The sequence below is a fragment of the Camarhynchus parvulus genome, chromosome 9 (genome assembly GCF_901933205.1).
Source record: "Camarhynchus parvulus chromosome 9, STF_HiC, whole genome shotgun sequence".
Taxonomy (NCBI): Eukaryota; Metazoa; Chordata; class Aves; order Passeriformes; family Thraupidae; genus Camarhynchus; species Camarhynchus parvulus.
Genome location: NC_044579.1, coordinates 6,090,218 through 6,117,879, shown reverse-complemented (window position 1 = coordinate 6,117,879; position 27,662 = coordinate 6,090,218). Strand labels below are relative to the sequence as shown.

General features: G+C 42.8%; 1 protein-coding gene across 5 annotated transcripts in view; it reads left to right on the top strand.

Moving 5' to 3' along the window:
• The first annotated feature begins 1,727 nt into the window (after nt 1-1,727).
• The window catches only part of TBL1XR1 (transducin beta like 1 X-linked receptor 1), a 108,346-nt gene continuing 82,411 nt past the window's right edge, over nt 1,728-27,662 (top strand). For all 5 annotated transcript variants that reach the window (XM_030954556.1, XM_030954555.1, XM_030954553.1 and 2 more), the window contains exon 1: nt 1,728-2,104. The gene's annotated coding sequence lies outside the window, so the exon portion shown is untranslated. The remainder of the gene's footprint in view (nt 2,105-27,662) is intronic.

Here is a 27,662-nt window from a genome sequence, read left to right as displayed (position 1 = left end):
CACACTGTTAGTGCTTATCTTCTTTCACCTGGGAAATAAATCAGAGTATCAAGAGGTCAAACTCCATTAGAAGCATGGACAGATCTAAGATTATAATGCGTGAACGTGTTAATGAGTGCCTTGCCACTTTTTCTTCCCCTCTTAAATTTCTTGACTTTCAGCAAATTTTGGAGCTGGACTGGATATAGTGCTCAAAACTATTGCCTCCTTACGTACCTAAAGCAGACAGCCTACACACCATTAGTGAGAAAAGAGAGTTGCCCACTTGGGCCACCAAAATCATTACACAAATAAATGCTGGACACCAAGTGATTTACAGTTACAAATACGCTTCCTGGCTTTTCTAGAGAGATTTAGGTTTCTTTACATAACTTTGGCCTGTATTTAAATATTTTTCTTCATAAAGGAAGGAGAAATGCATGGGTTTGACCCTGAAGAAAATGAGTACTAAGAGAGGATCCTACACGCAGAGATCTACCCAAGGCTTGCTGGAGCCAATGAACCCCATCTGCCTGTGTGATGATGCTCAGGTAGGCAAAATCTGCCTATGGTATATCCCAGGTGTTAGACTGAAGGTAAAATCCAGAAATGCTGCCTTAGGACTAGCATAGTTCTCTGACAATACTCTATCCACAAAAAAAAAAAAAAAAAAAAAAAGAAAAAAAAGGCATTATATCCATGACCATCTCTTTATCCACTGCCAGCTGCAGTGAAATCAAGTTCAGAAATTGAGTGTGGTGATGTGGATGCCCTATTTGAGCTGGGCTGGGGTGTGTGGAGAGCCTTCGAATGAGCTGGGATAACCTTGGATGTTGCCATCGCATCTGTGCAGGGTTTGTGGTCACTGGGACTCTGCACGGGTGCCAATGTCCGGACATGAGAGGGCTGGACCATCGCCCAAGAGTGTGAAACGCTCTTGCAAAACCATTTTAAGATGGAAAGGGCTGCCTGGTGACAAATGTGGTTTTGATTAACAAAGCTCGCTTTCAAAAACAAACAATGCGGCCCTATAGAGGACAAACAGCATTTCAATTGTAAAAATGAGCAGCACCCAGGTAGGACATTGCATTAGCGCTGCGGAAGATTATTTTCATTAGATGAAACGAGAGGGCAGAGGCGGCAGCGGGGTGCCCGCACGGGGCTGGATCCCGGTGCCAGGTGCCATCGCCAACCGCGACGGGCTGCGAGGACAGAGGCAAAACCACCATGTTACATCCTGCATTTACATAAGCTCTGTTGGCAGCGCAGTTTAATGTCTTTCCTAGAAAAGCTCCGCGGCCTGGGGCCTGCCGTGCCCGGGCGGCCTCCCCTTCGCTTCCCTCCCTTCGCCCGCGGCCGCCTCCCCTCCCCTCCCGCACTGCCGGGTGCGGCGGGGAACGCGTCAGGGAGCGGGTCCCCCTCCCGACCCCCGCGCTGGGCTTGTGTGGCCGGGCCGGGCCGCTCCTCCTCGCCTGGCCTCGCCTCCCGGCTCCGCTGCTTCCCTTCCTCCTTCCTTCCCTCCCTTCCTTCCCTTCCCTCCGCCGGCGCCCATTTCGGCGCGGCCGGGCACCCGGAGTGTCTGCGGGCCGCCGGCTGCTCCGCGCCGCTTGGCTCCTTCCCCCAGTAACAGCTCCCACATTCCGCCCCGATCCCTCCTCAATCTCAATCACACACACACATATTACTTTTTTTTTTCCCCTCCTTCCTCGGGACTTAATCTCCAGTCCCCCCACCCGCCCTCCCCCACCCTCCCCTCCCCCGGCCCCTGGCTCGGATATAATTGAATATCACAGCGCTACGCGCTGGGTATTTTTTTTCCTTCCTCCTCCTGTGTGTGTGTGGTGGTTTTGTTGGTTTTTTTTTTTTTCCTGGTGTTTTTTTTCTCCTCCTCCTCTCGGTGTGGACACCTTAAAAATACATATATATATATATATATATGTGTGTGTATATACATATATATATAATCGATAACGATACGCGTGTACACACACACACACTCACACAGGCAGGGATGTGCGCGTATATACACGCGGCGGTATAAAACACACGGGAGGAGGAGAGACAATCCAGGGTGAATTCCTCGTGCCTCCATTCCCTGGGAAAGGGGGGAGCAGCCGCTCGCAAGGTAAGAACCGGGGGGCTCGGAGCCCCGGGGGCGGGCAGGGGCCGGGGATGGGGGGGGGGGGCGGCCGCCCTGTTTGTGTCGGTGCAGGCGGGAGGGGGATGGGACCACAACGCCTCTGTGACCCCCCGTTTTCATTAATATGTGTGTATATATATATATACACAGACACACATACATATATATATGCACGCATATTTATCCCTTCCCCTCCCCCACCCCGCGCCGCTGGCTTCCCCTCCCCCACCCGCCTTCATTTTTTTAAATTAGAAAAAAGAGAGAAAAGGTTTAATGGAGCGGGGGGATGGGGGGGACACCGGCCTCGGCAGCGAATGGCACACTGGAGCCATGGCGAGAGGCCTATTTTTAGCCCGATTTGTGTGGAAGAGCGGCTTCCCCTCCCCCCCTTCCCGCATATTTACTTGGAGGGGGGAGGGGAAGGGGGGCAGGGCCGGGTCGGGATGGGGGAGGGGAGGCCCTTCCCCTCCCCCACTGGCGGAGCTCTCCCCCATCCCGGCTCCCCGTTCCTGGGGAGGGGATACACCCCCACCCCGGGCCATTCCCCATGCTCCCCCCAGAGCCAAGTTATTGATCAGTTCGCCGGCGAAGTTCGGGGCGGAACGTGCAATGCCCCGCGGTGCCGGGGAGCGGGCCCGGTTCGGGGCATAAAATAAGCTTTTATTTCCCCATTTCCCAGCGTCTCTCCTTCCCAGGGTTTATCCCTGTCCGAAACCCTGGTGTGAATTGTGTGTTGCATCAATTAGAGGGGCTCGCACGGTTGATGCAGTGTGTACTGTTTTCTTGGTGGAGGATTTAAGTCCTGAAATATGTGGCTTGTTATTGTTGTACCCTCGAAAGGGTTAAAATTTATCGTGTTGTTCCAGGTGAATTTAATCTTTCAACACCGAATTTCCTTTTAAGGCAGCTTGACAGAATAAAAGTCTCTTCCTCGCTTGTCTTTATCCCCAGAACAGCAAAACTTTGTCTGTGCTTTATGGCAGGGGCTGGTTGCTGCAGATGACACGTGAGTCTGGAGGAAAGTTTGGTTTGTAGGTCGCTGTGTAGGAAAGTGAAGTTTGCTGGTGAAGTTTTTACTACTCTCCAGTGTGCTCGACTTCCTCGTTTTCCTGTCTGTGTAAATCAAATTCCTAACTGATTTATGGGGGAGGGGATCACAAAACATATTCCTTCCTTATTGTTAAGGCATGGGAGGCATGATCAGGAGAAACAGGTCTTTGTTGCTTAAAAAAAGAGTTTTGCGGGCTTGTCTGACTCGCTTTGCTGTCCTTCCGTGCTAAAAGAAATGTCTGAGCACGTTGTGTGCTTTAAAAAGGTTCTTTGCTGTTCATGGTCTCTGCCCTTTGGGTGTTGTGAGTTGTGCTCCTTGAGCAGCAAGGGTGCCATATGCCAGGTTGGTGTTTGGGGTTTGGTTGTACCTGGGCTTCGGGGCAGTTTGGTGCCCTCTTCTTGCTCTGAGTAACCCAAAGGCTTGTCCATGTGAGGCTCATGTTGGGTTTGGGGCCTTCCTTTGGACATATGTGTTAACGGGCTTTTTGGAATATATTCCAAATGAGGACTGGACTGCAAGCTCCTGCGTGTGTCCTTAAATTTAAGTGAGTGGGTATGTGTTTGTGGATGAGCTGTGAAGGGGTTTTTGCCCTTATCCATTGAAAAAAAGGGGCTGCTGATGGTGCTTAGGGCACAGGTGGTGCCCTGTAATTGATCGAAACAAACTTTCTGTGGTTTTCTCTAGTGGTTTTTTTTTTCCCTTTGTTTTTGTTTAAGGTCTAATGGAATGGCAACATTTGTATTATTTACCTAAGGTCACCTGAGCTGGTACATTGTCGCTATCTTAAGTTTTCTTGGGGGAAGTTGGATTTTTCTCCATGAGAACCGTGTTTTCTGGTACTCTGTCTTGGGAGCGTGGTGGCCTGCCTCCCAAACTGTTATTGGGAACACCTGGAGAACGCTTCGCTCTCATTCCTTCAGGAAAGGAGAAGGAAATGTAATTTAAATCTATGAAAGGAGTTGGGGTTTGGCTTTTGGGCTTTATAATTTGTTTTTAAGACTTTGTAAGAGTGTATAGTTTTTGTTTGTTTGAACGTGCACAGCCATAACGCGTGTTTGTAGCATAAAGAATACAATAATTACAGAAGATTCTGTTGCTTAAGCTTTTTCCCTCCTTCAAACAGGTAGTTAAGATTTTTTTTTTCTTGTGAGTTTCTTTTTTAATATGAATACTTCTTTCAGTTTTACTCTACATATGGTAATTATTGATGTTTGTGTAATGCTTTGAAGTTGTAAGGCAGGGTATAAGCGCTGAGTACCCAACAGCAATACTTCATAGTCATTTTCTCATCATGAAAGAGTTTGATGCTAAAAAGTGCTACAGCCCTAAGCATAAAAGGGGCTCTGGATGGATTAGGGGAAATGGCCAAAATTGCTGATAATGTTGTTTTCAGATAATAGTTTTAAGTTAGGAAGAACAGATCTGAATAATGTAAAGCAAACTGAGTTATTTTGCTTAACTTCATTTTGGTCTGGAATTCAATGGAACGTGGACTTCACATTTGAGTCAGAATGTGTTTGCTGTTATAAGTTCTGTAGTGGCAGTAAAGACCCACATCCTACAAGGATGTAATCGTGCAGAAGTCAGGAAGTCCTGTAAAACACACAGCTTTGTGAACATCAGTGGTCTAGTTCAGCTGAATGAGCTCTGCAGCTGTCTGTGAAGTTGCTCCCAGAAGTTGGGTGTGTTTTGTATTAGTGGTGGGCAGTAGGATGTGAATCTTTCATTACCCTGGTGCTGTTTTGGTACAGCAGCACTGTACAGTGTCTTGGGAAGGCTGAGGTAGTGGCGGGTGTGACACCTATTCATCACTAATTCCTCTGCTCTTTGGGAGTCCCAAGTGGCAGTCACCCCTCCAGTTTTTGCTTGCTTTGCCTGTCTCTTCTGCCCCCCTGGTCCCACAGCTGCTGAGGATTGTGGTGCCTGTGTGAATTCTGACACCTTGCTGGCGAGGACACTGCTGGCAGGCAGAGGAGAGACAGACACAAGTCTCCTGCCAGCTCTTCCCCTCCCCAGCTGGGATAAGGTGGTGGTAAAGTGGTCTGGTCTGTGCTTTGGAGAGGAGAGCAAGGACAGGGTGTGCTGCCGGTCGGTGTGGTGTCAATACTGCAATATTGTGATTCTGAGATGTATCGTACCCAAGTGTGACTCATTGATAATCTAACTCACGTTGTTCCTATTGAGTGGTGTGATACTGGTCTGTGTGCTGACCATCCTCGCTGGGTGTGTGTTTGCACATGCCTGCACCCAGAGTTCAGGGTGTGATAATGGCTGTATTTAGTGCCCTAAACATCAGCTCATGCAAGTAGCTGCAGGCTGGGGGAGAAGTGAAAGTGTGTGTGTGTGCACACTCTGTAATTATGCATGTTTGGCTCCTGCAAAAAGTACCTGCTCTGAGAATATACTCATTGCATGCTCATTTTTAAATACAAATTTAAGTGTTTGTGTTAGGTGAAGGAGTGTCAGGAGCTTCCCATTAGGAGCTATGATTGACAGCTCTTCTCTCTTTTTGAGTTGCATTGCTGCATTAATGTAGTAGCTTCAAATTAACAGGTGATGAAGAAACCATTTCTGTGCTTCTGTTATTGATCTATCTACCCCTGTCCCAAATGTGCCCAGTTTTTTAAGTGCTGAAGTATGAAGTTAGATGGTCTTAATTTCTGTAAAGTCACTTAAATGACGAGTGACTTTACTAGAAAAAGGTTCAAGTGATCCTGACCAGAGTAGATGGAGATGGCTTTATTCATTTTATAATTGGTTTCTTCTGAGATAAAGTGTGACAATGAAATGAGGAGTAAAGAATATCTTTTGATATGAAATTGTAGGGGAATATATTGGCTTTCCTTTAATTTTGCAAAATTGAATTAGCTAACTGGAGGTAAGAAGCAGTGAAAATGAGGCAGCATAGCTGTCACTCTGGGAGAGTTGATAGCTTGAGTGAAAAGGTTTGGAAGTCTGGTCTGGAAATTGCCAATTTGTATGAAAACTGGCAAACTTCTTAGGATTCTGCCTTGTGGTATCTAGTCCAAGATGAGAAGGCCCTTTCCTTCCCACTTGTAATGACAAAAAGGCTGAGCTTGTTTATACAAAATGCCCTGGAGTTTTAGTGGCCTTGTTTGAGCACAGGTTAAATGTGTCTTTGGTTCAGAAGGATCTACAGAACCCTAACTCTGCTTACACTCTGAAACCTTTGTCTTTAGTACCTTACCACTTACATTTCTGTGTCATCCTTTAGACCTTTTATATTGATAAGGAGCCTTAAAAATAATTCTGTCTTGATAAGAAGTAAGTGGTCATTCCAGGCTGGAGGTTGTGTAATTGTAGGGGAAGATTCACACATTGGTTGGGTGTGTAGGATTTTGCTGTTTTGGCTAGCCAAGAGGTGAAATTGCTGGTGTTGCAGCTCACACCTGCTCACTTGCTTCTTGGATGGGCTGATTTCAGGGAAGACTTTTGAGTGCATTTCCTTACCTTATAGAAATAGTAATAAGAAAGTCTGGTGAATTGGTGTAGCTTTCTGAAGAACTTACTGAAAGAAGCTCCAAAGTGATGAGGGGGAGCGTTATGGAATTGTCTTGGCCAATATATGCAATGTCTTTCAAAGACGCACAATTTAATTTGGATATAATTGTGTGTGGGCCAAGCTCAGTGCTAAGTGGAGATACCGAGGTCCTTTGGAATATGTTAGCTAGAATGCCAGAAGCAACATCCCTAGGTATGCTATTGGCCTAACACACCATTTTTTGCAGATGAGTAATGCAGGCGGATTGGGTGTCAGCCTGGCTGTGTGGTTCAGTGCCTGCCCATGGCCCTTCCTGGTGCTCTCTGTATCCTGCTTGCCTCCAGGTGCTGGAGGTGTGGTGCCAATGGGGATCTGGTCCCTGAATTTGTGCTGTAGTTGTGCTTGGTGCAAGCTTGACTCCACTTAAGAAGAGTATAAGCTGGCATCTGCCTCTCTAAAGTAAGATATTAATAGTCTTATTTTCAAAGATGCTGAGTCCCCGCAGTTGCATGTGAAGTTGGCAGTCTCTGTGTGTGCTTAGCATTTCTAAAAATCAACTCCTGTGTGTGGTTTGCAGGCTTTTGCAAACTCCCGTGAGGGTGTAGTTTCTGTTCCTGGGAGCAGTATTAGTAAAAGGCTATGTTGTGTGCTCTGACTCGTGTTTATTGTTGTAATTCTGAAGTCTCCATGTTGCAGAAGAGCAATCTTGCTTACTAGTAATGTCTAGCAGTAAAAAATCAGAATCATCCAGAGAAAACAGTTGTGTGGGATTTTTTTGTTTTATGATCTGAGGCTCTGTTCAGTCTCTGCTCAGTGTCAGTGTGTTACAGACACTCTCCACAACCGTGTGCCATATGCAGACACGCTGGGTGTCATTTCCTTTTGCTGGAGGTGCGTGGCTCTAAGTTTGAGCTGCTGGGGTGTGAGTAGCAGACCTTCCCTTCCCTTCAGTGGGGCAATAGTTTTGCCAGCCTGGCAGGGCAGGCGAGCAGCTGGCCCTGCAGTAATGCTGGTGCTCCTTTTAACCCGTTGTGGGTTTGGGGAATGATTCAGTCGCTTCTCTGGCTGCACACAGAGCTCCCTCTCACCCCACTGACGTCAGGCTGATGGTAGATTTTTATGAATTGGGACTGTGAAAGTGGAAACTTTGCTCTGTGCACAGCTATGTGCCTGTTGGTGGCAACCAAAGAGCTGCAGAAAAGATCTCTGTGCTGCCTATTTCTGGAGCATTTTTCCAAGGTTATGAGTTAAGGGTCAAATATTTACTGTTTGTGAAAATACAGTGCTAAATGCTGTGTCTGGTGCCAAAACCACAGAAACTGTCAAGGGCTAGAGTCCTAAATAGAACCCATCCTCAAAGTTGCATCCATTTGACATTAACAATGTTAAAAGTTCAGGCTCTTCACATGGGTGACGTATTGCCAGCAAACTGAGTGGGGAATTATGGATGGCGAGCACATGTGAGGCAGATTTGAGTTCTCTGATGGTTCCCTAAAAGTACCAGGCAAAGAGGAGACAGTTTGATTTCCTGGAATAAGTTGCCCAGTCTGTCCAAGGAGTGCAATAACAAGTTTCATAGCTCTTTAGTGGTTTTTGGACAGACTGATTCATGCTCGAGTGTCAGCATGACTTCTGAAAATACTATTTTGCTTTGTAAAAATAGTATTAAAAAGATGTCATTATTTTTCATTTGTTATTGATATTGGTCTAACTTACAGTCCTCTTGGACAAATGAGCGTTTTTGCCATTTATTTCAGCAGTTGGGAGAGGAGCTTACCTTAAAATACCGATTGATCTTAAGAGAGATGAGTGAGTCTGACCCTCCCCCCCACTTCCAGGTCTCTCTAGCTCACAGTAAGCATGAGAACTTTTCCTCTTTTAGGTTATGTCTAAATTTGTGGGGAAAAAATAGTTTTGATATTGCATAGACCTATGGGGGAAATAACAAGAGATCTGGGTCAAAAAAGTAGGACGTGCAAGATTTAGAAGCTGTTGAAGTGTATTTATTTGTCCTATATTAGGTTAAAGGAAGTATTGGTGCTCTCAGTTTGGCAACGTGTCCTTCAGTCTGTGGTGTGCTGTAGAGGGAAGACAACTGCTAAACAATGAATCACCACTAATTTCTGTATGGATGTTCACGTTCTTCTCTAGTGCAGAAATTTCTGCTTGTGTATCAACACAAACACACTTTTCTAAATACAGACTCTTGGAGGTAAATTTTAATTGTGAAGGGCTTTGTAAAAATACGGATTTTTTGCCATGATGATGTTTGTGATTCTCTAATGTATCAGATTTTATACTTTTTAATGTACTTAGAAAGCAAAGTTAGCACTAATGTGGATGAAGGAAAATGAGGGATAACGTGGTCAAACCATCTATTAATGCTGACATCAAATAAATTGTGCTAGAAGTGTATCTTGTGTAGCAATGGACTAGCTGTTTCCCATTGCTGTGCAACAAATCTGGGGTTTGTAGAAGTGAGGTCTGTACTTGCTGAACAGTATGAATGTTTTCTTGATGCTGACATGGTACTTGATTTTCTACTTTATTTTGAAGGCACAACTAAATTTCACAATCTGGTATGTTGTTTAGACTGTAAGTATCTACCATTGTGGGCATGAAAAAAGTCAGCAATATGAAACTTCAATATGTTGAGTTGTGACAAACTTGAACACAAATACAATGAAACAACCTACTAAGCCGTTTTGATGAGCTTGATCTGATAGCAGGAATGGATGTCTAAATGTAGCTGATTAATAGAAACCAACTTCTTTTTCTTTTTTTTTTTAACAGCTTTTGCCTTTGTAGTAAATATTTGTCACAGTTGTTTGAGTTGTAAGAAAAATGCTTTGTATTTCTGTGAATGTCTTCCAGGGCAGATTGTGAATGGCCTTTGATTACATTAGAAATATCAGTGTTATCCTGCTGTTGGCAAAATCCACGTTAGTTGGTTCTTCTGCTGTCTACATGTGCAAGGTTATTTTTTACTTTTCCTAGTTCATCAAGGCCCTTTGTAAGATTCTTTTTTACAGTACATATAATGCACATTAAATACATTAGCAATTAAGTTTTAAGAGTCTCTTCTATTAAAATAAAACAAAAAGCCCTCTTTACGACTGGGTCATCCCATTGAGGTGCCTGGGCACCACAGCCCTCCTAGGTGTATTATTTTCTGCTAAGAAGGGCATTGCTTTTGTCTTAAAAAATGAACCCTCTCTTTGTGTGGTTCTGTGGGCTGGTTGTGAAAGCACCAAATTCAGTTTTCCCATCAGTGCCTGGAACACAGCTGAGGTCCCATGTTAGAGAGATACTCACTGCTTGCATGTGCTGGGGACTTCTGGAGATCCTGTGCGTATCAACAGAAATGGTGGGAAGAATTTTTAAAAAACTTACATGAAAGATAAAGGGATGGAAACTTTCAGAGGTAGCCAGGGAAAACACTGTGGATGTGTTTTGACTCGCTCTTTGATGCTAGGGATGACTTCACACGCGAGGCTCGGAGGGTATGTGAAATGCAGCGTCAGACTCCGGCTAGGAGAACGTCCCTTACGTAGGCTGAGGTCTGGCTGTTGTGCCAGCAGCAAGGCCCTGTGTGTGTTGGACACTGCTGCAGAGCTCCAGAAAGCTCCATTGATCATGTTAGAATAGTGAAATTTCATTATGTGCTTGATGTGCCTCCCACTTACCCAGCTGTGGCCTGGGCCTGTAACGCTGTAACTACCTGCTTGTGGAACGGAGTTTTGTCAAGGTGAAATGAAAGAAATGCACAGGTTTTAAAAACACATTCAGAGATCAGGTTAGTCAGATTTCATTTGTGTTAATGTTCCTGTAAATGGTGAAAGTTTGGAACTGCAATGTACTTCCGTGTGCCTGTTGCTGCCTAGTTGTATTTGTTAATCTGATGCTGCTGGGCCTACTGCTGTTCTGTGTAATAAAATAACCCCCCAAGCCTCCCCATGTGTGATAAAAAGACAAGTGGTGCAAGATTGTGCTGCCTTCTTTTTTCTGAATTAACCCTTTCCTAGTGTCAGGGTGGCTCTGCCTTCTCCTCTTGGCTCTGCTCCTTGTCCATGCTGTAGTGGGAAAGTGGCAAATAAGTGTAGTGAACTGGCAGTTTGCACCATTTTATTCTTACCCCTTCCTAAGGCTTTGTTTGATTTTTCTAATCATTCCCCACCTGTTTTTTTTTAAATTTTTTCCCCCTGGGCTTTCTCTGTCCTTTTTGTTATTTTGGACTTTTTCTTTTGTGTTCTCCCCATCTGTTCTCTTGTCAGTCCTTTAAATCAAATTGCCTTCTTGTTTCTGTTCTCTGGGTCTTCTCTGCTTTCTTCCTCTTTCTCAAAAAGTTAAATTTTTATGCAGGACTCTGTCCTAGATAGCCCTCTTGAACTGGAGGGGTTGAATGGGTTTGGATGATGTAGCCTGAGTCGGTGGTGGAGCAAAACCTGCTGGGCTGCTGGGGAAGTTTCATTTTCCTGTGTGTGCCCCTGGCAGCAAGCAGGAGGTGAGTGAGGGGCCTGCCTGTGGGCACATGGGTGCTTGGGATGGGCACACAGGGCAGGAAATGCAGAGGACAAATTTTGGCAGTGCTCTTATATGATAAAAATAATCTTGGCTCTAGGCATATAGCATTGATCCAACTCTTGATGAAGTCAGAGGGAGGCTTTGGAGGGAGTTGGTGTGAGCATTTAGTACAGACATGAAAAGCTGAGGAAGTTGAAGTGAAAACCTCAGCGCAAGGTGGAGTTGGCTTTGGGCTCTTCAAATTAAGGGGTTTTATGCAAGAAGTTTTTATTGACATTGTGACTTAAAATTAGTGAAAACAAAGTCAGTCATCGTGAAATCAGTGGCAGCCTTATCTTATTGTTTTTATTGTGGGTAGTGTTGACAAGTCACATGCCCCATTGTTCTGGGTGAACAAACAGGGCTTTGAGGCTGCGAGCTGGGACGTGCGCACAGGCGCCTTTGTCCTGTGTGGAACTGCGACTTCGGAGCCGAGCTTTGTCTTTAAAGGGTTCACATCCAGAAACTGCACGATAAAACACTCTCTTGCTTTATACCTAAACACCATTTTTATTTCATGTCTTGTTGTCCAGAACCTAGGAAATAAACACAGGTGACTTAATGGATCATAAACTCTCTCCTACCTCATTTCCAAGCAGAAACTATGGATAGCAGGCTGGTGTTCTGGCTCCAGAGTGTGCTTGGGGCTGAGAGAATGGAGAACGTGCTTTTGAGAAAGTCAGTAAAAGATATTTGCTTGAAAGTCTTCCAGGTGCAAGTCCTTTACCATAGGGCTGGTGCACTGGAGACAGTAATAGTGGACCTCATCTGTACTGAAGTCACAGTTTTGTGGATCACCTCTAAATTACTCATGCTGTTTATAACTCCCTGTAATCAGGATATGTGTAGTGTAACTAAGATGGATGCAGCAGAGACTGGCTGCAGGAGCAGACTTGGCACGTGTAGGCTGTGGATGTAGTCATCCAGCCGTATCTGGGGGAGAATTCCATTGAAATTGCTGTGAGTTTTGCTTAAGGAAGAGCAGAAAGATTAGTCTTCCCTGCCTACAGTGATTTTTATTATGTTATTGTTTTTAGTACATCTTAACAATGCCTGTGTAGCTCATTGTCTGGTCCAGTATTTTTGATTTGGAGGATAAATGTGGTTGTGGTTTGGGGTTTTTTTTTTTTTTTTTTTTTTTAATCAGTGTATAGTCTTGCTTTTTCCTTTTTGGAAGCTGGTGCTTGCAGTGTGTTTTATACCTCTACAGGTTCACCAAAATGATCTTGAATTGTCAGGGCTCCACAGTAGGTATTACCAAGTTGCTTTCATTTGTAATGGCACGGAAGGTTGTAGAAACTTTCAAGCTGGTAGAGATTCTCGTAGCAATCTTGACTGTGTGTCGTCAGTGTCAGCTGTGTGTCCATCTGCTCTCTGGTATTAGAAAACTTCCCCAGTTTGGGTGGCTTGCAGGCAGTGTTGTAAAATACTGCTTTAATTTCAATGCAGGATGAATGGCAAACTTTTGGCATCCTAATGTGGGTGTAATACAGCAGTGGAATATATTGTGTGGGTTACTGCTCAAGGTTTTCAGACTTTTTTTTTGAGTGTGACGGCAGTTTGTTCACACAGTCCCTTCACTGGAACTGCCTGATAGAGGGAATTACGGAATTACTTTCTGGGTATAAATTCTCTCCATGCATTTCCACAGGCCTGTCTAGCTCTGTGGTGCATCCCCAGAGACCTCCACTCCCCACACCCACAATTTTGCTTTTCTGAGTTGACCTAATATATGAGTATGTGACAGATCACTGTGTTTACTTTATTTTTTGTTTACATCACTGAAGATTTTCTGTCCACATAATGATTAGGACAGAAAGCTGGTGTCAGGATTATCTGTTATTTCTGCCACTGTGTGACCTATGCAAATGGATTAACAAATTTACCCATGCATCAGTGATTTAATACTTAACAGGAGCTTTTTCAGACCAGTTCAGTGCTCCGAGATCTTCTGGTGAATGGCTGTGTAGGTAGCAGTGTAAAGTGGCTTTTGTTTAATTTTTCAGTCTCTGCTTACTTGGAGTTTTTAGTTTAAGCAAGTACTCCATTTTAATTTATAGGTTTTGTCTGTGTCTTTTAGTTTTCTTTTGGACAGTATGTGGTCTTTCACATTGGAAATATTTTCTAGTGCCAGGACATATTGAAATTAGGCTACTTGGTTCGTAAATTTAGGCATGTTTCTGTCCTTAGTAATGTAGAAATGCAACCTTATATGAAGTTTTAAGATGCTTGCACTTTTTCTGGACCCTGGCAGAGTTTTGGGAGTGAGGAAAGGTGGAACTTTCTTGGTGGAGCCACTTCAGGAATGGGTTTTGGAGAACAGCTATACAGGCAGCCACCTATCCCAGCACTGGGGATGGAACCCTTGAGCTGACCCTGTTCTTGATAGAGCAGAGGCACAAAAGAGTTTCTATCCTCTAATGTGGTATATTGAGTTCTCTGCCATGCTGAGACAGATTTATGGGTCCTAAAAACATCATCTCTGGAAGGATGTGTTAAACCCAACAACTGCTTTGGTGGGGAGAGGGGATTAAAGTCCAGGTAGTTTTGTTGCACCAGTTTTACAGCCTGGCTCCACAAACACTGGTGTTGCTACTGTGGAGGCTGTGGCTGAGCCATGGGAGTGAATGTGGTTAGTTTAGGTAAGCGTGGGCCATGAATTCCTTATCTCAGCTGTGCTATCAGGCAGAATCTCCTCAGAGTGCAGTGGGCCAGCTGATAGCTCAGCCAGTCTGTACATACAGGCTTGTACTGACTGCTCGGGTTCACCCATACGTAAAATACACATAAATCTTTGCCATGTGCATCTAATTTCATTTGGGTGAGTCTTCCTTTACAGCTTCCGAAATTATTCTTGTTTATAAGTTTAACTATAAACTAATTTACAAGCTTTTATGAAAATCTTTTTTTTATGCCCTTTACTGGGAGCCAGTGGTGTGTTCCTGGTCTGAGGACATTGATTTCTGGTCAGTGTTTTCCTTGCTGGTATAGGTGTCTCCTAAAGCACATCTTGGTCCTGGCTGTCACAGCTGTGCTTGTGACACTGATGAGCAGACATTCACTGTTAAATTATCTTTTTTTCATATGTTGTTTGGACATTTTTCATCTGCTGAAAAAAGGAAATTTTAGGGAGTGTTGTAATTCTGGGGAGTCTCTTCACTTTGGGAGTAGTACCTAAAGTTGTAGACATTTGGGTTTTGGTATTATAAATTGTACTTCTGTATGGTGACTTTTCTTATTTTCACCATACTCTACCTTGAGAAGTATCTCTGGTTAATTTGAAAAGAAAGTCCTGCTAGCAGTTAAATAAATACCTTGAACTTTGCAAAGATGTATTTACACACACTGGCAGCATGGGTTGAAGTTAAAAGTGGGAATTTACAGTAGGCTCACATTTTTTTTGGAATGACTCCAGGAAGAAAGTGTCTCATTCCTGTTTAGAGTAATATATATCTATATATCAGCTGATATGGCTGTTGGTGTAGTCAAGCCCTAATTGTTTTAAAAAATATCACTTAAGTGTGATTCTTCGGTATATTTAGAAGAGCTGAGTGAAGCCCTTTCTTGGTTGAACCATTTTCTTGTGATCTCAGGCAGTTTGCATGTTCTTCCTAAGAAATATATTATCGCTCCATTGAAGTCAATTCAGGTTTCTGGAAGTAATCCAACCTTCAGGAAAGAAAAATATTAGTGTACATGTTGAGGGAAAGGGTTTCCCTTTATTTCGGAATTTGCTTGTCATGTGTAGCAAATAAGCCATTTTCAGACACATTAGGGCTCTGTGAAACTAATTTTCAGCGCTGACAGTTTGCTAGTCCTGGGTTAAGCAGAAAGATTTAAATTTAATGTTTCCAATTTTTTGTTTTGTTTTAAATAGGAAAGGATATGTATATTTGCTCAGTTATAATTTGAGTGCCCTGAGTGTTTCAGGATAACAGAAAAATGAACCATTTGAAATGCTGAGGGTGATGGGGGTTTTTTGCCAGTCGTTTGTTTCAGTGTCTGAAATGTGTTGTTGCCAGTTTAAATGTTGGACTTTATGGAAGTAGCCTTTGCTTGGAAGCCTTAAATATTTGCAATGTGTTGTTTATTTGCTTTATGAAGTTTTGTGCCATTGGAAGGCTGGTTTTTGTTTTAGCAGTGGGTTTTGGCAGAGCACATTCTAGCATATGTAGTCAGTCATAAACAAACTAGAGGCCACTAACGCTTTCATCCTGTGGCTGTATCAAGGCATGTAAGGTTGAATTAAAACTGTCTGTCTGACTGTGCTTCTTGGACCTGTGCTCCACTGAGACCTTCAGGAGGCTCACGATAAAGCTCTGTGCCTTCTGCCATTAAAGCAGTGACTCTCTTTTGGTTTTTGTGACTTTAATCTTTTAATCAAGGAGAAGTTTTTCAGGTTTCCAGGCATGGTTTGTGGCTGAGGACCAGCGCTGCACACGCAGAGCTGAGTTGGGCGCCAGTTCTCCATGCAGAGCGTGTGGAGCTCCAGCGGTTCGTGCAGGATTTGATGTGCTTCCCAGGGGAGGGCAGCGATTTGGCAGGAGCCTGCCCTTCGGTAGCTGTGTGCTCTTGGAGGTTACGAAAGCTGGGTCATTGAACCGGATTGTGGAGCCTGCAGAGGGCTGCACAAGGGCGGAGGTGAGCTGCAGTGGAGAGGAGCCCCAGGATCAAGGGCTCTCCTCCCAAGGCTGTCACCCTTGGGCAGGACACAGCGAGGACACTCGGGATGGCCTCTGGATGGGGTGGACAGGAGAAGAGCTTGGAGCCCTCCCCTCAACACAGGGGTTAAGCAGGCTGTGCTGGAGCACAGCCCTTCTCCAGGAAGCTGCCATCCTCTCTGGGACCTGCCCTTCGTTCTCTCCTCGGGTTCAGCCTCCAAACCCATGGCATTCTTCCTTCACCTGTTCAAAGCACTTCTTCAGTGTTGCTTCTGAACCAAATGGTGTCTTTGCCTCCTTGTCATTGCAATCATAGAGCTGCAGTTTAGAAATTATTATATTTTTAATATTTGCACATATTTCAGTCTATTTTCCTAAATATTTTATTTAGGCTTTTAACACCTCAGTGACTCAAAGCCTCAGCTGGTTTTGTTTGGAGCTGTTTCTTCCTCAGGCAGAAATCAGACCTAAAATGTTTTTTTCTAAAGTTTATGAAGAAAAAGCTCTCTGGTAGCATTTCTGATTTGTTGAGATTAGCTCTGAATTTCCAGATAATGTAATTTTCTTTTTTAAAAGAGGTCCCCTCCCCCCTCCCCGGCAAGCCCTAAAGTATTCTTTGTGTGAATGTACTATATGATCTCTAATTATATGATCACATACCATTCCACAAATTGTGCAATACAATAGCATAGAATTATTCCTAGGATCTGGTAGAGGTCTATTCACTAGACTACCTTAAACCCTGAGCTTGCAAGTTGTTTTGTGTAAATTGACTCCTTCGCCTCCCAGAAGCCCTGTTTACTGTAGCTCTGCCTTAAGCCCAGGTTCAAAGCTTGTTATGGAATCGGGGTTTGGGATGTCAGCCTTGAAAGTTGCCATTTAACTGCTCTCATACAGCACATGCATATTAAGTAGGATAGCAGAATAACAGTGAAATTGCTCACCTAGGTCTGCAGATGAATTACCATAATTAACTGCTTCTTCCCATGAATTGCACCTAACGAAGGCTGTGCTGTTGGCTGAAAATAAATTGCATAATGCATTGCTGTTGACTAAATTATTTACATACCTCAGAGAGGAGATGGTATAAAAAGGCTGCAGAACAAGTGCTGGACCATTATGAAAAAGAAATGGGGGGAGGGAATCACAGCTAGAATGTGGTGTAGCCTGCCTTCTCCTGGGTCACCCAGGAGCTCTGTGTCCTGTTTGCAACACAGTGTGTGCCTCCATGGTTACATATTTATCACACTGCATTGCATAATGTATGTGTGGAGAAAGCAGAGTTAGATCTGTGCACACAGCCTTGGGCCTGCTCTTAAAAAGAGTGTGGCTATGTAGTTATAAATTGCTAAAAATGACTTTTTTTTTCCTCCTCCTCTGTAACTGGTCCCAAAATATCTGAAGTCAAAAGCAGAATGTGGCTTAAAAAAAATCAATTATAAACCAAACTGGACAATTTTTGAGATGCTTGCTGTTCTGAGTTTACTTCTGAAGTGTCCTTTGTGTGCCTGTTGTGAGGTGGTTGAGGATTGAACTATATCCATTATGTGTTTTTCTTAACTTCTTATTTAGCCACGAACTGTTTTAAAAGAGCTGTATTTGGATCTGCCATCCTTTTGTTGTCTTGTGGAATGCTGTGCAGCCCTATTTATTACAACTTACTAAAAAAGATGGCTCTACTGCACAGAAATTGCTTACACTAATTTACCAGAGGAGTCAGACAATAAATATATGTGTGAGCTGCTCTATGCACACACAGTGGTAACACCAAAATAACTGCAGCAACTGAACATGGGCTCCATCAGATGTGGTGTTTTGTGTTAGAATTTTCCAAAATAAGGCTTGTCACAGCTTCTGTTTTGCCATAGGCAAAAACCAATCTGGAATTGTTGATCTTGATGCCTAATTTTCTGGGGGTTTACTTTGGTCTTGGGCTTTGTTTTGGGCCTAATCTTGACAAAATTCTTGAGAAAACTTGGAAATGCATATTTTTTTTTTTCCCCTGTGCATGGGGTTGTCCATGCACAGCGACATGGACAGCCCCATGCCTCCGTCCCAGAGCTGGTGGCTCAGGATGGACAAAGGAAGCTGCGAGTGGGGTCATGGCCCTCACAGAACCTCAGTTGTTTATGTCATCACTTCTGCTTATGGTCCCAGTGGAAATGTGGCTGCAGTGGGGAAAAGCTTTGTAAAAACAACTCCGCTGAGGAAACTGGATCACAAATAATTTTTTATAAGTAGGCCAAAACATTGCGTGATAAGGTTTGTATTGAGTAGGCTCCCTTTTCTTGCCAAATTAGCTGGAATAGGTCAGCTTTTGTGATAATAGCAATGAGAAAAACTAGTCAGTTGTTTTTGTTGGCTTTTTTTTTTTTTTACCTATTAAAAATTTTTCTTGAAAAGCTTTATTTCCTGTTTGAGAACATGTGCTTGAAGTTTGGCAAAGATATGATCTTTGTGTCAGCAGGGGATATTTTTGGCTTGGTTTTGTTTTGGATTTGTTTTGTTGGTTTGGGGTTTTTTTATTGTTGGTAGGGCTATTGTGTAAAACATAAATCTGACATGGGCAGCCTTAGTTTTTGCATTTCTAATAGACTGTTCAGGCTGGTGAGCCACTTACTGTGGAGAGGGTGTGCTGCAGTATTAAAAAGCGATAAATGACAAAAACCCATTAATTGGTATGCAGGCAAAAGTCTTAAAATAGCGGAACAGGCTTGGAAATAAAATACACCAATACTACCTAACATTTGTGACATACCTAACAAATTATGACAAAATATTTTTAACAAACACTTTTCTCCAAAATTTCAGAATGCTTTCAAACACTTCACACATGGTTCCTGCACTGTACACTTCCTAGTGATGAGTGATTAACACTGCTGCAAATACATCCTGTCCAAAAAAAATGCCACAGAGGAAAATTTGTTTTGTGTGTGTAGGTTTTGAGTTTTTTTAATATTGTGTTTCCTATTCATATTTTTAGAGAATGACCTAAATTTAATTTATGGAAAAAAAAGAGAGATTTCCATAAAAAGGTTTTGAGATTTGCAGTGAACAGAAAGGGAATCTGCTCATGATTATTACAGTCCTTCAGACACACAGTGAATCTTGAAATTGTTGCTGAAGGATGGAGCCTTTAGTGCTATTCTTCTGTTGTTTGTCACTGAACTTCTGAGCTGTTATTTAGGAGAGAGGGATGATAGAAAGGACAGCAAAGACCTTGGGAACACCTCGCCACAATTTGAAATCTGGAGTGTTGTAAAGGCATATTTCCTTTTAGAGGACTGGAAGAGGAGACCAGAGCCATAAGAGTGTACAGGAAGGGGAGAAGTAACATTAATTGTTTCTTGCTCTTCCCTTTGGAACACAGATTCCATGAATGCCTGAGTTCAGTGCCCTGCTTTAATGTGGTGGGAATTTCACCACCTTCCTTGTTCTGTCTGTTAACAATCAACTGATTGAGGGTCACGAGTGTTTTACAAGACATGGCCACCTGATGTGGCACTGCTTGTGGGACAGGGACCCACCAGTGTTCTGGGGTTTAAGTGTCCCTTGTTGTGTGCAGGGAGAACTTCAGTGAAAAAATTGTGCCGTAGGGAAGGGACAGAGAGGGAGGAAACTCTGCATGGAATTATTGATTTTACATGGTCTGGGAGGAGAAATGGTAATTTCAGAATGTGGCATAACTGTCTCCAAATTTGTTTGGCTTCTTGGTGGGTTGGATGAAGATTTTTGTGTGTTACAGAAAAATTTTAAGAGAAAGGTCACAAAGGGAATAAAGGAACAAATTTTGTGCAAAGCTTTGGGGCAGTGAGAACCTGCTATGAAGCGTTGAATATAGGGGGTAAGATTTTACATTCAGTGTATAATTGCAGGTATGGAATAATTGTAAATTTGCAGGTGAGAAAAATACTGTACTTTGCATCAGGCTTTCCAAGTCCCAGTTGAGCAAGGATGGTATTTGTCTTGGCTAACATCTGTTCCTTTCTGGAATAAGTGGCTTTAAAGGAAGGCATGAAACTTTAATATGATTTCTGGTTAGCTCAATCTATCTCTTTCTCTGTATTTTCAAAACATACTTTATTTTATTAGATTCAAGAATGCAGGTTACCTATACAAGCTGCTGGCTCCTTACATAAATAATCATATGATAAATGCAATTAGATTGAAGTCCAGCAATATTGAAATCATTTCCATAGGAAGCTGGCTGCCTGCCCAGACATCTGACGTCATTTAGGAACCACGCTCTTGGTCTTGGACAAATGTCTTTGGCACAGCCCTGTGAAAGTCACTGTGGTTGGGATCTGGGTGGAAATAAGCTCTGAAAGGCTGAGTGTTTATGCCTGATGCCTTCCCAGGCATCTCCCTCCCCTTAGACACCTTCCTGCACACATCTGAGGAGCCCTGCTCTCCACAGGCACAGGGAGGAGAATGCCAAGCCTTAACCATTATGAATTCTTTCATGTATAGTAACAAGTTTCCACTCAGCCTTCCAAACCCTTGTTATGTGCTGGAATAATGTGGGAGAAGGACTTCGTTGTGGCCAACGTAATTCTTGGTAAACAGAGACGAGGAATGATGTCTCATTAAAAAATGTCGTGTGGCAATAGGAAAGTCATGTTTATTACCAGTTCTAGAGTTGTATAAATAGAGATGTGAGACATCTGCTGAGCATTGCTGTAGTAGAAACACTGAAATCACGTTTTTTCAAGTTAATAAATCTCAGAGCTAAGAAGAAGAGTAGTGGAATGAGGGCTTGGAGCAAGGCAAATGAAATGAGCAGGGGCAGTGGAATGATGGGAGACTTTTTCAAATGTATTTTCCCAAGAAGGCAGTTGTATAACAGTGTTCAGTGTTTTAGGATTTGTATCTCCTTGTGCTTGTTGAAAAGCAGGAGAGACTAGACATAAGTAGGAAAAGCCTTGCATCAGGGCATTAATTACACTTTTATTTAGGTGGTGAGTGTGTATTGGGCTGGTGGAACTGAGACCTGCATCTGTAGAGCAAGTGTCATCCCAGCAGTAGGGAGCTCCCTCTGTTGATGGGACAATTTTAGGGAGATTCCCAAATTTTAGAAGGTTTTTGTCTCCTTCTCACCTGCAGGATTTGGCCTTGAAAGATCACTAATGTCTTATGATAAAGTAGGACTTGGGGTTCTCTTGGTGGCCTTCTTTTGTTTGATGGGTTATTTATTTATTTAAAAATATGTCTCAATAAAATTCTCAAAAAATGAAAAAAAAACAACCCTCTTTCTGTGCATTGTAGTTCTAAGCTGCTAAGGAGCAGAATCATAGTTTAGATTTAAATCCAAAAGTAAATGAGTAATTTATTGCCTGTTGAACATGAGCAAACAAAATCCCAGTATATTGAAGAATGTTTTGAATCTATTTCCACGGGACATATAGACAGCAATCTCTCATAATTGGTCACCTGTGGCCTAAACAAGGTAATTGTGTCTGCTGTGTGACAGTGGTGTGCTCTTGCAGGATCACTGGTTTTACCTGTTAGAGCAAGAATAAAATAGAAGGTGCAAGTGCCACAAAATGTAGTTCCACAAATATATGCCAGTATTTCTCTTTATTACGACAAAGTTGGTTGAAATAAGGAGAAACTTAGAAATTGCATCAGGTATATTTCAGACTGGTTTAATGGAATTCTTATGTTTCATTTTGTTGTTTGGTTTTGGGGTTTTTTAATACTGTAAGGTAGACTGCTGGATGTTTTTCTGCTGTATTTATGTACTGAAATTTGCGAGTTATTGGGTTGGCCACCACCTATCTCTCATCTCATGAATATGTATTCCAGTTTTTTTTTTTTTTTGTTTAACAAAAAGCCCTGTAGAATAATGCTGTGCTGTTTTCCACTCAAACCCTTCCTCATTGCCTGAGTGAAATTGGTTTTGATGGTAGTGTTACCTGTCCCCTCTCTCCAGTGTTGGCTTTTCCTCAATAAAAACCCATTCTTCATCCAATTCCAGTTTAGCAACCAGTTCCCCAAACCCATTCAACTTTATCCAAATCTTATGCCAAACTAGATTCTCTGTGGTGTGGAGCATCCACCAGTTTCTACATTCTGACCCTAGTGTTAATATGATGATTTTCTCTAAGGCTATTGTTAGAAATTTTATAACAAAAATCAACTGTGAACAGCTGAGAAGGAGCAGGGCAAGATTTTTTTTTTTAAACCCTGAATCATTCTAGCTTGAACTTTTTTTTTTTCCATACATTTATACAAGCTGTGTTTTGAGGTGGAAAAATTGTAAGATTCTGAATATTGTCCAAACAGACCTGAAAACTTGGTGACTTTCTGACTGCAGGCTGGATGTCTGCTCTCATGTTCTGTGGACATTTGTGTGTGTAAATGAAATGGTTGCATTCTGTTTAATTTGAATGGTGAAAATTACTGTAGTAATTCCAGTATTATTTAGTGAACCAGTATGATTGCTGGAATGGGGCGGCATGGGAAGATTGAGGGACTTCATTATTTATGGGGCAATTTTTATTTTGTTGTTCATTATATTGGCTTGAAATTAATTCACTGTGAGGTTCGTGTAAAATTGCTTTTTGTGAAATAGTATTTATTTTACCTTTTAATAAAACACCCTGACTTCTATGAAAGGCATGAAAATAATTGAAATAAATTATATGCAAATAATTATTTAAATAGTGCGGAAATATAATGTGTGGTGCAATTAAAATTCCTGGACTCCCATCTGTCTTCCTAAGTGAAGTCCTCATAATGGTGTTTTTCAGAGGCAGTTTTTCCAGGTGAAATTCAGCAGCAGCTTGGGTCAACCAGAGCAACTCTTTGTGTTAGAAACATGACCAGGATTATCTTTCTAGGGATGCCGCAGTGAGGATTTTAGGAACACCTAGACAGAGCTGTTCTCATTGCTGCCTGGATTTAAGGCCTCAGAGGGTTTAAATCTCTAACCCTGCTGGGGTCAGAAGAGCAAACTCTTACTGGGATTTTGATACACACAGGAGTAAGGAAAGCTCCTTAGGATCCTGGTTGTAGGGAAGAAATTAAGCTTTAACCAGATCTGTCTCTTTGTTGGGTGTCTCCCGGTGTAGTTTCCTCGCATTGCTGTTTTCTGAAGCTCAAAATAATGCCTTGTTCTCAAGCGATATTAATCATCTTGCATGCATTGAAGTGTGGATCTGACTGTGACTCAGAACAATTTAAAATCAGGCTTCATGTCTTATGAAAATAAATGGCTCCCAGAGGAGAAAGGACTTCTGTTTTCATTTACTGCTCGTGATGGTGAGCTGGGCCTCAGTTTGAGATGTCCCATCTTGCGCTGACTTCCTGCGTGTCCCTGTTCATGCTGACAGTGCCACTGGCTTTGATCCCAGCCTTACTGGGAGAGAATCTTGTCATGGGTGGCTTGTGGACAGATCTGATAAGAGAGCGTTTCTATGTTTCCTCAGCAGGTCAGGCAGGCATTGACAGAAATACTCTGGAGTGTGTTTTAAGCATGGGGAGGGAAAGGTAACTCTGAAGGGAAGGCAGCTCATGGGAAGAATTGAATTGGCTTTGGGAACAACCCTGGAGCAAGGAGCTAACTGAAATAAGGGGTGTGAAGATTGATCATTTGGGGGTTGTTGCTGGAGGGTATGTGAAACATTTTGCTAGCATTAAAATAACTTAAGTATGTGTGTTTTCTAACTGGTACCTTATCTTTACACCACAATTGAAGGAAGTTACTTTTTGTCCTTTTGGATTGCATTGGGTGTGTCCATCTCAGGGGTTTTTAGTCGGTTTCAGAGGGGTTTTTTACTTGGAATGAATGGTCAAGGTTGGTTACTTAAGTAACGGGTTTCAAAGTGGGAAGGGAAAGTGAAATTTTCACCGCTGTGTTCGCTCGCAGTGAACTCAGCTGAGCAGAACATTTAATGGTTTCATTGAAAACTGTTGAGAGCTGCGGGAATTCTTGCCTAAATTAATTCACTGCATTAATTTTTAGAAGACACTGGGTAGTGTAGGTATACAAGCTACTCTGTAGTTCCACCTTTGGGCACGGGTTAATGGATTTTTTTTAAAGCATGATCTTTCCCATCAGAGGCACCATGTATGATTGGTTGCCCGTTTGTCAGAATTTTAGATAATCTAAGACAGAGTTGCTTTTGTAGACAAGTCTATTTTTGGAGTGTGTTCTGGGAACAGTAAGTTGGGGTGGCAATTTTTATTTATGTTTTGGATGCTTTCTCATTGCCCTCATCCTTGTCGAGCTGGACAAAATGGTTACATTTTAAGGCAAAAAATGTAATCTGGTTTGGGAGCTAATGCATTGCATTATTCAACAGCAACCTCCACCCAGTTAAATGTAGTATTGACAGTTGCAGTACCACGCTTCAATGTATTGAAGATTAAAATGTGTGTATTTGTAGGAGAGCATTTCTGGTGCTTCTTATTTGATACATGCAGTCATCATAGCCCATTTGTCATTTATCTGTCTAGTTTCAGACACGTCACACCTGTGATCCTTCAAAGAAACTGTGATCAGTTATACTTTGCTGCAAAGGCAAGAGATTTTTGGTAATCTTCCCTTAAAAAGTGGGAAACATGCATGGACATTGGTGCAGGTTTGGTGCCTGCAGTATAATTTTGTGTTGTCCTATGTAGCTGTCATGGAAGTTTGTCTTCCTGTTCATTAGATTATTTCTTTATTTTATGATATCACTTCTGAAACTTGCTTTTTTATAACACTAGTGAAAGCAAAACTCTCAGGAGGCTGTGCTGAATGGCTGCAGTTATTTGAGAAAAATTCAGAATGAAATTTACCTTCTTTTCTCAGCATGCAAGAACACAAGAATTAGTACTGATTAAGACCTCCTATGTCATCATCTTGTTAATTATAATTTTTGGTTATGGCTTAAGGGGAGGGGATGTGTCAGTTTACCCAATGAATTAAGAAAAGAGTAGCAGGTGAAGAGACTGAATCTTTGAGCTGTTCAGTCCAGCAAAGTCATGTGTTTGTGTGGAGGGAACTGAATTAGTTCTCCTTGCTTGTGACATCTGGTTCATCTTGTGCAGCAGAGTGTGGTTGGACTTGGGGCAGGTGTTGGATTTGTGGTTGGATGTGTTCTTGATCTGTGATGACTTTCTGTTGCATTTCATTGAGCTGTGTGTTCCTGGAAATGATAAGCTCTGTGTGGCAGTGGGAGATTCTGGTATTTTTTCATTGTCTTGAGCAACATCTGTAGTCAACCGTACAGTTTCAGAGGGCAGGTATCTGAGATCCCCAGCTCTCTACATGAGAGTTCATGCTTCCAGCAGCAATTGCTTTGTAGGTGGCCAAATGGAAAATGAGAATCCTATTTGCATTCTCTGTCCTGTTTTCAGTCTGATGGGGAGATTGAGATACTTTAGTTACGTAAACGACATAAAAACCCAAGCGAGCCTGGCCTTAGGCCAGAGCTCCATCTTTGTGCTAATGGGTGAGTGTGCTTTTTGTAGCTGTGCTTATTACCAGGAAATCAGCAAGCACAACTGATACCGTGCCTTTGGAGGAGCAGCAGTGTTTGATCAAACCGGGTGTGTGCCAGATCACAGCTGCTCCTTTAGGGCTTTTTTGTGCAAATCCAATCTGGCAACATAATTTTGTACCAGCTCATCCTTTTGCCTTGCATGGTAGTTTGATGTGGTGTTTCAGCCCTTGACCTGGTTTAGCCAAAGTCCTTGATGTGTTTGCAGAGAGAACGGGTAAAGGTTCACATCTGTAACAAAAACCAGAAACCTTGCAATACAAGCAACAGTATTTGCCATTGTAAGAGTTTCAAATTATTGCAGGGCAGAGTGTGAGGGGAAATAGTCTCTGGCAGTCAGTACTGGAATAAGATGTATTTCTCCAGTATCCTTCTCTAGTTGTTCAGCCTTCAGACACTAAAGGAAAAAGCATGTTGAAGTTTAACCTGGCAGTTCCACTATGGTGGACCAATCTGCTGCTGTGGATTTGATGTGTTGTTCACAAGTGTGCTGGGAGAGGTATTTTACAGTAAATACTGGTGTATTTTACAGTCACAGCCATGTGCACTAGGGACAGTTCCTTTGTGTTCTAAGCATGCTGGTAATCCATGGTTCCAAGCTCCTGTGGATTTATCTGCTCTCCTCTAGAACCACAGCAGCTGAAACAACTTCCATGAAACTTGAGGATAGGTACGAGGGAGTTTGGTTAGTAAAGAAACAAACTCCATGATTTCTGGATGTGAACTTTTAACATAGGAGTGTGCAGTTAAGGTAATTTTAAAGAAATGAAAGTTTTTTTATGTGAGTGGCAGACTCTTACGTCTCCATATGATTTCTTCATTGGTTCCCCTGTTGGCAGTTCACAGTCTGTCCTTCAGGCTTGCACTTAATGGGTGAGTGTTTGCTGCATTTTCTGCTCCTAACTACCACAGGTGCTTATTTGCTCCTCTCTGGCCTGTGGCACTTACAGGTATGCCTCTGGAGTGAGGAAATGAGGAGTCATTAAACTAGAGGAAACTCAAAAATAGCTTGCTTCAGGCAGCTTATTGCAAGGTTGTTTAGCGTTTGTTTTTTTTTTTTTTTTTCTAAATAGCAGAACAAAGCCACAACCGTACAAATGTTTTATAGGCCTTTTCCTCACTGCTGTGACTTGTTTCTTTTTGGTTTTAATTTTTTTTTTTCCCCTCCCTGGTGTCATATTATGAAATTTTTGGGCTGTTACCTTACCATAGCTACAGCCTTAGTGAAGATGAAAATAGTAACCTGAGTAATCCCATATGCCAGGGATGGCAGCGATGCTTCCGCTGGAGCGGTGGATGAAGCTCTCACTCGTGGTTTAGCTGTGGGGTAGACAGGTGATACATTGACCTCTCCTCCAGGTTTTGGCACTAAATCCAAGCTGGGCTTTCTCCCATGGGCTGGGGTGTTCGGTTGGTCTCTGCAGGATGTGATGGGAGCAGTGGTTATCCCATGGCAGCTGCCAGGCTGGGAAGCAAAGTGTGGCCAGGTGAAGAGCAGGCAGAGCCAGGGCCCCTGTGCTTGGTGGGCAGCTCTTGGCACCACATTCCCATCTGGTGTTGGGACCTTGGAGGTGAGGAGCAGTCGGTTCTAAGGGGGAACCCCACTGTTTGGAGCTGCCAGGGAGAAGGTGTCACCCCTCAGGATAAAAATTGGGCATTTGGGGTGGCAGGATTTGAGAACAAAGGAGGTGGCAGCAAAGGCTGGGAGGAAGAAGGGCTGGAAAGTGTCAAGGCAGTAGACAGAGGTGGCAGAGGCTGAGTAGCTGGCAGAGGAGAAGCTTGTTTCAAAGTGACTGGGACCATTTGGTTTATGTTAACACATTCTACTTCACAGTTTGGGAGGAGTGCAAATAAACTAGGTCAGCTCATGCAAGCCTTGTTAAGAGAAACATGAAAAAATGGCTAAGTGTAGTGAGAGAAACTATGGGAAACGTCAAAGATAAAATTGTTTGAATGATTTTATAATTTTTAAAATGATTATTTTTATTGGATGTGCAGTGTTAACTTAGTGAGGCAGCATGGATTTTATTTTCCCTGCTGCTGTAGTTAATGATTATCTTGCTTCTTTTGGAGACTGAAAAATAACAGTGGTCTAGTGTGGCTGGGGCTCTGGAAATATCTGTGACTCAGTAGGCAGCAGTTCTGTAAACAGATGCGAGACATCTCACAAAAGGATATAAAATTATTAAACCATAAAGCAGTGAAACCATAGAACCTTTCAGTGTGTTTACCAAAGTTCTTACAGGTTCATGCTCAAAGGAAATAAAACCACTGGTAG